At 39.8% G+C, this 12,664-nt stretch overlaps 1 protein-coding gene across 1 annotated transcript in view; it reads left to right on the top strand.

Annotated features, from left to right (window-relative positions):
- LOC124257269 overlaps positions 1-12,664 on the top strand; it is a 59,638-nt gene that overhangs the window by 11,452 nt on the left and 35,522 nt on the right. The window lies entirely within an intron of this gene.

Genomic DNA, 12,664 nt, shown 5'->3' with positions numbered 1-12,664 from the left:
GATGTGTATGCTGTTTGTCCCCTCTTCTGACAACAGTCCCATCTGCTGTTGTAGTGACTGAGGCTGTTTTCAGGCACTGACATCTCCATATAATGGTACTATTCCTGCTGGCAGTTCGTCTCGTATTAGTTCGTATTAGTGTTGAAGAATTTTACTTGTTCTGTACTTCTCTCAGGTGATTGCATTAACATAACTACCCTTAATTGGTGCAGCTAGTTATCCCATGTTTGAGAGCGAAACTTCCTGAATCAGTGACCAAGACGCTGTCAAAAATGGGACACTACCTCCACATAAAGGAACAATATGCCATTGATCTGCAGCTGACAAAGAATCCTGTTCCATGTCAAGTGTCTTTTAACAGTCTAATACCCGAAAAAAGGGATACATCGATTCAGTTTTCACATTGGTGTATAATCTCATTGGTCAACTAATTGCATGATGTCCGCCATTCTTTAAAAAGGTTATTTAATTAGCCAATAATGAGCATTTAAAGGTCACATGCAATGTAAAACACAACTACTCAGATTCTGATACATTTCGGTATGGACATACCGAAACAAATCGTCAAAACTGCAAAATCAACTTATAAAGTTGAAAAATAACGCGATGAAAAAAAACGCGCGAAATCGGAGTTCAAACGTTTAACTAATTTTCCCCAGACTTTTCTGGGGAAAACGGGTTTCAACCGCTGGGCTGCGCTCATAGCACGTGCGCAAGTAAATAGGTTCGCGCAGCTTGGAAGCGGGTTTTCGGGTGAATACTCGGTGAAGGCTTTGGTCCGAGCTATTTTTCTAATGTTTTGTTGATATCTCACAGGCGCGAGCTTTTTTATATGTTATGACAGTAAATTAACTGTTTATATAATTTCATTTGTCTATTTCACCATACGTTCTTCTTACCGAGACACTTTCTCAGTTCGATACTTAAAAGCAATGTCATTATTTAGCGTTGACAGAATTTCTAACTGTGATATAGATATGTCGTTGTCACAGACAAAACTCAATGTCTTGTTTTATTGACACCTGTGTGTCTGCCTGCCTGTCTGCTAATGACAATATTCAATACACAGCTGCTATCACTGACCACATGCAATTTGAATTTAACACCAATCAGGCTATACACCATAAACAAAACGCATTGATTTATGGCCCGAGTTCGGTCTCTGTCACATTATGTAATTACACAGACAGGCAGGTGTGATACTTGAACACATGACATGTTATGATGTCTGTTGATTGCAAAATGTTATACACAAAAAATGAGCATGTATTTACAAAACCCAACATCTCTATATATACACACACAATGAGCCGTGCATGAGGGTGGCATCTGCAAATGAACCAGCCGTTACACTTGAGTGCACACCCACCCGCTCTGACTGGGTTCGGTATCCCGGCTGCTTCGTTTCGAGGGAGGTAAACCCAAGTACAAAATATTGGACTTTTGATTTGCGATTATACGCTTATAATTTTGTTTTTTTGTTTTTTCATAATCAGCAATGCATATTATGTGTCATGAAGAAGTGATAATTGTGTTTTAATTATGTTTGATTTTTTGGTTGCATCTGACCTTTAATCCACTTGTGTTTTTCTTGGCTTGGTCATCTCCTCCCCCACCCTCCCCACCCACCCGTACCATTGTCTTGCTAATTAACATGGTCTGGTGATCCTCTTACGCCTTAAATAAACAACTTGCCCGACTGGTAAAAGAGGAACACCCCATCAACTTACTGGCGGTTAATACATTGAAGGAAAGATGTTGTTTTACACAGGTACAGGGTACAGGACAGGGTGTAATCAGTATAGATTAGTAAATCTACATACATAAACACTACCTTTTGACAAATCCGCTGTGCAAGAAAAAGTAATTAATCAATCAGCGTGTTTTCGGTTAATCCTTTGATCAATGTTTGTTTTGTATCTCAGCTGATAATTCGTCTTGCTACAGTTCCATGAGCATATTGCATAACATGTAATACATTTGTCACATCAGACCTTAATTCATAATGCTGAGTAGATGTATTTACTCCAGACACAAGAAATGCGAAATGGGAACCTTTGGCGGGTAACCTGATTGGTATTACCATCATACCTGTTATAAATTCATTAACTGACCATCAAGTGAATGATGACAATTAACATGTGTAGGTTTATACCACCAAACACTCAGCTGGTTACAGCAAAGGGGTAGTAATCGCTGAATTGCATGCAATGTTAATTGCCTGAAAAAAGTTATGGGCCGACACTGTTTGGAGGATACGAACGGAACTTCATTGTTGCATAAGAAATACATATAAGCATTGGATGTGTACTGAAGTTAAAATTGTATATACCTGAGTACATTTTCATTTGTCATAAATACAATATGTAATAGACATCATATGTTTACATGGCATGATTAAATATCGAGGTAAAAAAACACAGAAATAAGATTAAATTGGAAAATTGGATCAGTCACTATGCCATCTATGCATTAAAATATCCGAAAAGCATATACACTGCTTGTATACTTTATTGCAATCAGACAGGAACTACCAGGGGTATTCTCAAATACATGTAACAGCATCTGATGAGCATCCACCCTTCCTAATGTCCCGCTGTTTGGGTTGAAGAAATTTTGTCAAGGTCCCTGTGTCCGTCACGGTTGAGGGAGTAGATACCGACAAGCGTGCAGTTTGGTTTGGTAATTAGAATGTTGGCGAGAAACATTAATCGCTCTGGATCAGTTCCCCTCTTATTACATGGGGATATATACATGTAATGAGAAGAAGTATGAAAGTGTACATTCGATTTCGAAATGGCTAATGCTCAACTTGAACATAAGTTTATTCCTACACCTCGTTGGTGCAATATGCCGAAGGCCAAAGACAACCCACGAAGAAGAAATACCGATACCTGGAACGACATCTTCAAGAACTGAGACACCAGTTTCAAAATGGAATGTTAACTGTTATACAGTTTGCTTATTCAGCGTCTCTTCTTTTACATCTTTAATATATTTATAATGTACTTATAAATGTGTATGTATATTTATAATTATGTAATATTTTGAAACATTTCATAATGTGATGTAATATAACTATTTATAATTCCTGTAAGATGTAGCATGTTGTAACATGATTAAATAAAATCTGTCCATATAGTCTCCCGTTACCACTCGTGGCTTACGCCTTCTATGTTTTTTATGTGTTTTATATTTCAATGTTTATATGCTGAGACTGAAATGAAACACTATCTTTATACATATATTTGGCTCGTTTTCTCATTAGGTGTGCTCTCATTCGCACAATCCGGAATATCCTCTTCTATCAACACGTAGGCCTATCATTGTCTCTATAATCCAATGTTAATTTGCTAACGGACGGGACATCAACATTTCTCTTAACTCATCTGTTTGGACCAAAGGTCGATAGAGGGGAGTTTCCATGTATATTCTCACGCCGTTATGAAGATAACAGTTACTACAACCAGGTGAACAGAAGTATATATGCATAGTGACTAGCAGCAAATTAACACCAGGTAATTCAGCAACTAGCACATCGTTGGGGCCAACAGGAGAGTAAGATCAACAAGTCTAAATCCACTCCTTTGTCCAAGTGATGGAATCAATCAACATTCAATCAGCTTGTCTATCCTGAACGTTGTACATCGAAATGCCGCTCTATGCAATAAACATGGAGATGTTATCACATAAGTGGTATGCTTCGTTGTGTATCCCCATACTGTTTACTGCAGTATAAGTGAAATCTACTTCACTTTGCGAATGACCAATCTTTTGAAGTTGATTTAAGTTCTACTTAAGTAAACTGCTACCTAATAGATTAATCTCAGATTAAAACATCTAATTGCAAAGTCGTGTTTTCTATTTCAGGTTCTAAGAAATACTGAATTTTTACATATTAGATATAAATCTATCGGTACCAGTTTGACGTGTCTGGTCATGAGTTAACTAACATAGTGATTATATATTTTGGACCATTACATGTGTCATTCACACGTCACGTATGCCATTCTAATGTTCTCTGATCCATTTCATAATACAGCATTTATTTCATTCAATGTTTTGAAGCTCATATGAAAACATGAAAAATGTTACTGTTCCAGTTCCTTTTGAAGAGTGAAATTATTTTTTGTTCTTGGAGTGTTCCAACCAATATAGTCATTGTGGTTACAATCGACCTGATTTTAATTAATACCTATCAAGTTAGATGTTATACACGCGTGGATGAACACACACCCACACAAAACATCCGTAATTTGTGAATTCTGTTCGGACGATAAAGAAATATCTAATTTGATAAGAATCACTCTATAAATTATCTTCCCTTACTCTGGGGGAAGCATGGCATTATTCGTTCATTTTTTAATAATTTTATCTGCATAAAAGAAGGTATTATCCAAAAAGTGAAACAAACTTCCGTATACCACCATTTCACAAACATTGCGATATTAACCATGGAATAATGTTAAGTTTAGTCTGTTTTCAATGTCATAATATGTGAGGTTCCTCATTCACACATACATACAAACTGACAGCATAACACAAAACAATATGCAACCAACCCAATGTAATACAATACAAGTTTCACCGCCTGTGCATACCACACTGTTGACGAATCTCTCAGGTGTGTTAGAACGATAATCACATCGCGACATGATTAACAAGCCTACAGCTCAGCAGATTTTAAACACTTACCTTTTTAATAAGAAAAACAAGATTTATGGATGTCAACTTCTTTATTGTGAATAACACGAAGTTTCGGAGTGTATGCTTGCTCCTTCATCAGGTGAAAATCAGATCACAGTAATGGATTCCACTTCTTAATGCCCATCAAATATTTAACTTACTTCCAGAGGCTTCTTTAAGAGGCATAAAAACGTGTTAATTAAGTAGGCCTTGTTAATTGGTGACTCTTAACTGCCTTGACTCACTCATCAATCAAGAAGGGTTTAGGTCCTGGGGCGTGCAAAGAACAATAATTTACCATCACCCACCAGTTATCTCCCCTTGTGGATATTTCAAAATTGTACATTTTTGGAAATCTCATATTTCCAAAATTGGAAACGTTGTTCTTGAATATGTCATGCTTCTTGCATATTTCATGCAATTCGAACAGCAACTGTTTGACTGCGTTTCTCCTTTTTAACACATCCTTGCACTTTGCTAGAAGACTCTGAAAATTTACTTAGGTAAATAGGTAAATACAGTTTTAGCACACAGCAAATGCTTATATGTATTTCTTATGCAACAATGAAGTTCTGTCCGTATTCTCAAAAAAGTGTCGGCCCATAGGTTTTTACATGCAATTAAAATTGCATGCAATACAGCAATTAATACTCCCTTGTTGTAACCCGTGTTAGGTGGTATATACCTACACATGTCATTTGTCATCATTCACTTGATGGTCAGTAATGAATTTATAACAGGTATAATCAGTGGTAACACCACTTAGATTACCCGACAAAGGTTCCCATTTTGCATTTCTTGTGTCTGGAGTAAATACTCAACATTATAAACATCGATCAAATGATTAACCCATACTTTTATCTTACACAGCGGATTTGTCAAAGGTAGTGTTTATGTATGTACATTTACTAATCTATACTGAATACACTCTGTCGTTATGTGTCTGCGTAAAACAACATTCCTTCTTTCAAAGGATCTAATCTTATTGGCTACTAAATTACTTTTTGTAATAGAATGGCGGACATTATGCAATTAGTTCCCAGGTATGCTATCTTTGGTGACCAATGAGACTATATACCAATGTGAAATACCTGAAACGATATATCACTTTTCGTAAACATGTATTAGACTGTTAAAAGACACATTTTGCTGCAGGTTGGTATATCACTCATTTTTTGGATATTGATGGATACATTCCTTGAACAAAGTAATCGCCTGATAATCTGTTTTATTTTAATAATTGCATTTTGTTGTTTTTTCATTTTTCGTAGCATTCCACAGAATCATTGTTTTCGTCGTGAAGTAATGAGACAGACAACATACACTAGGGCGTGTGCGAATTATGATTTACATTGGCAAACTATAAAATGTCTAGATATTCCAGTTATAAGTATAGGCAGATCGCCTGATTTTTATTTAGTTTCAAAATGCATACAAGTATGATAATAAACTAATTAGGATAATAAGACCAAATATAAAGACGCACGTTGACTAGTATCTACATACTGGTGAGTGGACGTTTACCACGTGAATGTAGCAAGAAATGTATTGGGCAGTATTGTCACTTCGACCCCCACCTCGCTTCCGAGGAAGAAATCGTTATGTTACAAGTTGTGTCATGCCAAATCCTGTTGGTCATGATTCAAATACATATTTAACTACGAGTAGAAAGTAGTTTCGATTTTCTAACTTGATGAAAACAAACCATAATCTCATTAATTCTTTAACAGACTTTAGCCCGTGATGTAACGGTTATTAAAAAACATCCGACAGTCTGAGAATAAATGCTATTTAAGTTTGTTTTCACCGAGTTACAAAATCAAAACTACTTTCTACTGGTAGTAAAATCTGAATTTGATTGATGTCAAATAGGATTTTGCATGACATATCTTATAACATAACAATTTCTCTTGTGGAAGCGAGGTGGGTGTCAATATAATACTACTTACAATATTATTGCCACTTCCACCACAACCTCGCTTCCGAGAAAGAAATCGTTATGCTTCAAGTTGTGTCATGGGAAATCTTTTTGGTCATCAATCATATATTTATTGTACTACAACTAGTAGGTTGTTTTGATTCTTTAACTTCCGCGAAATGATCTGAACACATTTAAGATATCGTTCCAAGCTTCCACAACGCTCGCTTCGCACTCACAAACATAACCCATTTAGCACGAACTACGGGGTCCGGTGGAAATTAGTGCATGGTGACACCATCACTCGATCCCTTAGGAGGGCAACGCAACGATTCGTTTTGCCTCGAGTAAGTTTCGTTGTTCAGACCATCCTTTAATGTTGGAATATGGGCGAAAAGTAAATATAAAACAACATGAGCGATTCTGCCCTTTGTGTATTGTACTTACCATTGAATCAGAGTACCAATTCTTTATTGAATGTTCATTTTACTGTGATCTGAGAAACAGCCTTCTACAACAATACTACATAAATAATCCATGTGAAACTAAATTTATCAACTTATTATTGTCTTGCAATTCTACAACTGTTAACAATCTTGCTAAGTTTTATTTATATTTTTTGCATTGACAAAAAGAGCGAAGTTGTCGAATATAGAGTATAAGGTTAAATGAGACATTGTACATGTTAGCATACAGCTTAATATTATATATGGCGCTGGATTGTATTGTTATCTTCATAATTGTATAACGGGTCGGTGGCCCTTGTACGAAATTAACTCTTACTCACTAGATGTAAGCTTACGATGACACATACTTAAACTAAACGTGACAAAATTCACTTTTCACCCAAAACACTGAACATTTAAAATGTGTTCACCACTGCAATTTCGACTAGTCAAGTCGACAATCCTTTCGTTAACCCCTTTAACAGTCATTACTAAAACAACACCAAACATCAAAGACTACCGCCAGTCGCCTTAACGACCCCATGAAACACTCATGCCGCCCCATGCCACTATTGCAATTAGCCCATGCAGAACAATAATTTACCATCACCCACCAGTTATCTCCCCTTGCGGATATTTCCAAGATTGGAATTTTTTGGAAACATCATCTTTCCAAAATTGGAAAGTCTTGGAAACATCATCTTTCCAAAATTGGAAATGTCTTGGAAACATCATCTTTCCAAGACATTTCCAAGCTTGGAAAGATGGATTTTTTTTCCAGTGGCTGAACAAATACAAGCTTCAATTCCTCGGGAGAACCTACTAACTCGGATTAAAACTGTTTGTGAAATTTACTTCCAGGTCGTAAACCGACTTTACACAGCAAGTGGCGGGGACCAAGACGACAGTTAGTCTAAAAAAGTCAGGTCGTTATGAAATGATATACTGTATACATAACCCGGGCATCACACCGAAGGCCCGTGTCTGATTCCACACAACGTGTGAAGCCCATTTCTAGTTTACCCCGCTCTGATATTGCTAGAACATTGCTAAACGCAGCGTAAAAGTATGCTCACTCACTCACAGTCCGCTGTGGAGATAACAGTTGTTAGTTGACATTTGTACCGAGCAGCACATACACTCGTTGTACAGACCTTTCCCGAGCATACGAATGTATTTGAAAAGTTGTAGATTTTGAACCAAAGAAATTTTATGTTGACAAACGATGTCGTTGGAGACAGATAAAGTATTCACAGCTGTTGAGAAATGAGTGTTGTCACTGTCGTCCACTCCTTTTGAAACCGACACCTGCGTCACGAGCAGCACGCGCGCTAAGTCCTTCAGTTGTACAGGCGTTTCCTGAGGAATTCAGTCAAGGTTACTCGTTACTCAGAAGGATGAGACGGTATACATGTAGCTAGCTCATATAATGTAATCAATCAATTAAGAGCATTGAATGTGGTTACGCCACAAATGCTCCGCTTCAACTCCGAGCGACAGATAAGAGAAAATAGTATGGATGTTAACATCTTCTTTACTGTAGACACAACCTCCGTCAGGTCCATGAAGGGGCAAAGAAAAGCACTGAAACCTTGTGTATACAATAAAGAAGGTGACATCCATAATATTTGTCTTATAATTGAATACCAACTTCTATATGCCTCTCAAGAGCCTCAAACTAACTCAGATTAAAACTGTTTGTGAAATGTACTTCCTGGTTCGTTATAGCAATTCTGACTAAACTGCGCAACAAGTGGTCGGGATATGAAATACTGCCCGTTATGTACACCAGGTCGTTATAAAGTAGTTTACGGTATACATTACATTCCGGGAAACCAATGCCATGTGGACGCCATGTCATACCATTAAAAGAAAAACATCCATCCACTTTTTGATTGCAATGTATTCCCGATGCTGACTTTTTGTTTACTGTTGCCAAGAGGTGAACAACCAACAAAGCGGTGAATCTTGAACATGGACATGTGTGTGTGTGTGTGTGTGTGTGTGTGTGTGTGTTTTGCTGTTGTTAATGTTTACATGTTCCCATTCCGACCCTGAAACGTACCATTGCCTACTTTTGATGGTATAAATGATTGGATATTTCAATCAGTTGTTCCTTATTATCAAGATTTTTACCCTTCAATCACTTGGTCCGTCACAGATCAACACAGAAACAGGGAAATATTATGGAGAAACTTTGGAGTTTGACATCAGTCAGTTTATTAACGTAAAGAAAATGTCGACTCTGTTAAAATTGACCTTGTGGTGGTGTTATCGATATCATTAAAACACAAGTAACTTACGGCGCTGCCATAACATCTTGGTAATGACAGGCGGTGTTCACATTGCCTAGGCGGACGTGTGATGAAATGCACGTGTTTGATTGTGATGACAGTTACTTCCTGAATCGTGATGACATGCAAGATTGTATGACATGGACTAATTGACTTATTCCATCTGGCCACACTTTTCCAGGTATACCCTTCTAATGAGCCAATGCACTGAATGAAATAAAAAATATGCACTCATAATGACCACATCGACACTCCTGTTAATGTATGTATACTTTCAACGGTATTCTTAACATAAAACATAATCGGCAGTTGGTGAGAAAAACATAATGAAATAAAAAGATGTTTAGTTCTACTAAAACGGTGGAAAGATATACAAATGTCTGAACAGTGAGCACAACACATGTAATCAGTACTCCTTGAGTAGTAGATACAATGATAGTCCTGGACCAAGTCCAACAAAAGCCTCTGCAAAGCCTTTTTCCCCAAATAAGGCTTTGGTCGGACCCTTAGCTCTTGCTACCATTGTATCTACTACTTTTGAGCCCCCGTTGATTTCCCGCCCTATTGAAAGAGAGAAAGGTTCTAAAAAGTAGTAAAATGTCCCCGGCAGCCACAATTCCCCAAGGGAGAAAGAAAGATGATGTTGCGCTTCTCCCAAGGGGAATTGCGCCGGCTGCCTTTCTCTCGCCATGAGAGTGCCCAACTAAGGGATACCTTACCGAAACACCTCACATCACACAAAGTTGCAAGGAATCCACTGAGGCATCGGCAGGATACGAACCCCACATGTATAGCTCGCGCAAACTATACATAATGGGCTGCACCACTCAACCGATTGAGCTATCGGGGACTTAGCTGAACAATCTCGGTTTAACGGGTCTATCCTGAACTAGCACTTTCCTGATCACGTGACACTATGCCGTGTTGGTAACATTGTGCCGTACGGTACGATCAATAATTCCTGTCTAACGTACAAGTAGTACAAGTTAGGCTCGTCTGCTTTGATGTCCACTTTATCTATGTTGTAAGTTTTGACTGACCATATTGGGTCAGTGGCTCGCTTACGGCTATCACCCTCGTGTTCCCCAGGCTGGTATACATACCTCACTAGGGCCCTATCTGGTATCTGTTTCTCCTTCCCATGCAATGGAGCATCTGACTCTGCCACTATTGATTTTAGTTTGATAGCGTCTGCCGGTTTCTTGCCGGTGAGACGGGTGACTTCATGGTTGATTGCCGACACCACCTTAGGTAACCTCCTGACCCATTCAGTCGATCGCTTCGCCGGGTTGGCCATCTCCCTAGCATACTGATGTCCGAATAAGCGCTCAGCCAAAGTCCTATTAAATCTCTCAACTATGGTTTGGCTGCGACGGGCTCCGGCCGTGCCATGCCTGACCTTGGTATCATGTTTGGCTAGCAGTTGTGACACGGCACCGATGAACTCCCGTCCGGGGTCAACTTGCAGCTCTGTTGGCCACGTCAGCGGACTGCGTTTGTATATACGCTCGAATCCGCGGGCTACCTGGACTGAGTCTATCGCGGTCAAGGGTTCGGCTTCCTTATAGCGACTGGCCACGTCCAGGACTGTTAAGGCATACTTGTACCTCTTGTCGTGGGGTAGGGACAGTAGGTGTTGCCTGGTGAACGCTATTGGGTATGTTAATACCAAACTTCCTTCTAGGCACGTAGCGTGGTGGTGGTAAATAGATCTGCCACAGGGCTTGTTTCTCAAGCCACGCTTTGGCCTCCTCCGGGGGTACTCGCACCATTTTAGCCAGCTTATCTACAGTGCTAGCTCCTTTCCAGTACCCACGCGGGCTATAGTAAATAGCCTCAAACTTTCTCTGGTTCCGTGACATGTCGCCCCGACAGGGTATTGTATTTATACATACACCTATGTTCTTGGTTCAATTTTCTCATGCCCGTATGCGTACGTGTTTATCCCATCAATAGCTATCCAACGTTTAGTGTCCATCGGCGACAGGGACGTCTTGTTTATAGTCAGTCCGTATATCCTATGTCCATCACTTCTAAGTGTGTTCATTTTATGTCTAAAGGTACGGGTCTTGAACAGGGCTTCCTTGAATCTGGCGTGTTTGATGTGTTGTTTCACGACGTACTTCTTAACACCCTTAGCCTTCCGGATCTCACTATTGTCGGCCTTCAGTATGGAGTACATCTTAGGCCTCAAACCTATGTACTCGGCTATGGGCGTGCCAGCACACTCGTCCTTCATCTTACCTAGGACCTTTTTATTTACCGTGCTGTGTATGGCATGGTCCTTGGGGTAGTCGCTGGTGTCATACAAATTGAGGTGTTTTTTCATGTCCTCGTGCACATCCTCAGCTCGAATCTCCATCAGCAGGGAATCCGTGTCAGCGTACAGCATTTCACACCTGTCGTCGTACTGTTTCTTAAGCTTGTTGTAGTAAAAGTCGTACATCAGGTGTTTGGATAAGTCGAGGATGCTCATCCCCACGTAAACAGGCCGGTTGAATTTTATGTGGCTTTTCTTCATGTGTAGGGCAACTAGGTCATCGGTGAATATCTTGCTACGGTTGAATGCCGGACTGGCTATCAGTCTCCTGAGCTTGTCTTCCTCATTCGACCGGACCAGCTTCACGGTCACGCGTTTCCTAAGGTTCTCCATAGTCTTACCATACACCGAATTGTTCATGAGCTTGTAGAGGTTTTTCTCAAAGTCACTGGTAGCAAGCTTTCGGAGGTCTGTGTTCATTCTGATGTAAGGCTCCATCCAGGGGCTCTGGTTGAACACGAGCACCCTGTGTATTTTGGTCAGCCTCATACCCAACGACAGGTACAGCTGTAGGTTGCGATAGTGAACGATGTACTTGGTCTTATTCATTAAGTTGGGCACGAGTTTTTCAACGTCTGCCACCCGCCCACCTAACAAGTTATGTTGGTACTCAGACATCCAGTCTGGGTTAACCCTCATACGTTCGGGGGCCAGGGGGGTAGCTGTTGTGTGATGTGTGTAATGCCTTGGGGTATTCCAAGTCAACCTCGAGGATATAACCTTTGTTCGAATCTGGTGCGATGCTCATAACATCGACCTCATGTGACACCCATTTGAATCCCGCTGTGGGTAGATACTGGCTCATGGCCCAGCCGTACAGGTTGTTGGCGCCGAGGTAGAGAATGTGATTGGTTTGCTTGCTAGGGTCGTAGCCCTTCACGTATTGACTTTCGCGTATCGTTTGGTTGCCATGGAGATCCCACCTCGCAAGCCTTTCTCAATGAATAGGTGCATGTCATAATCTGTAAGCAATTCCAACTTAACTCCAGTCTTTTTAAGC

The sequence above is a fragment of the Haliotis rubra genome, unplaced genomic scaffold, assembly GCF_003918875.1.
Source record: "Haliotis rubra isolate DU_JTF1 unplaced genomic scaffold, ASM391887v1 Scf655, whole genome shotgun sequence".
In the NCBI taxonomy this organism is placed as follows: Eukaryota; Metazoa; Mollusca; class Gastropoda; order Lepetellida; family Haliotidae; genus Haliotis; species Haliotis rubra.
Note: the sequence above shows the minus strand (reverse complement) of the source record. Positions and strands in the feature narration are given on the sequence as shown.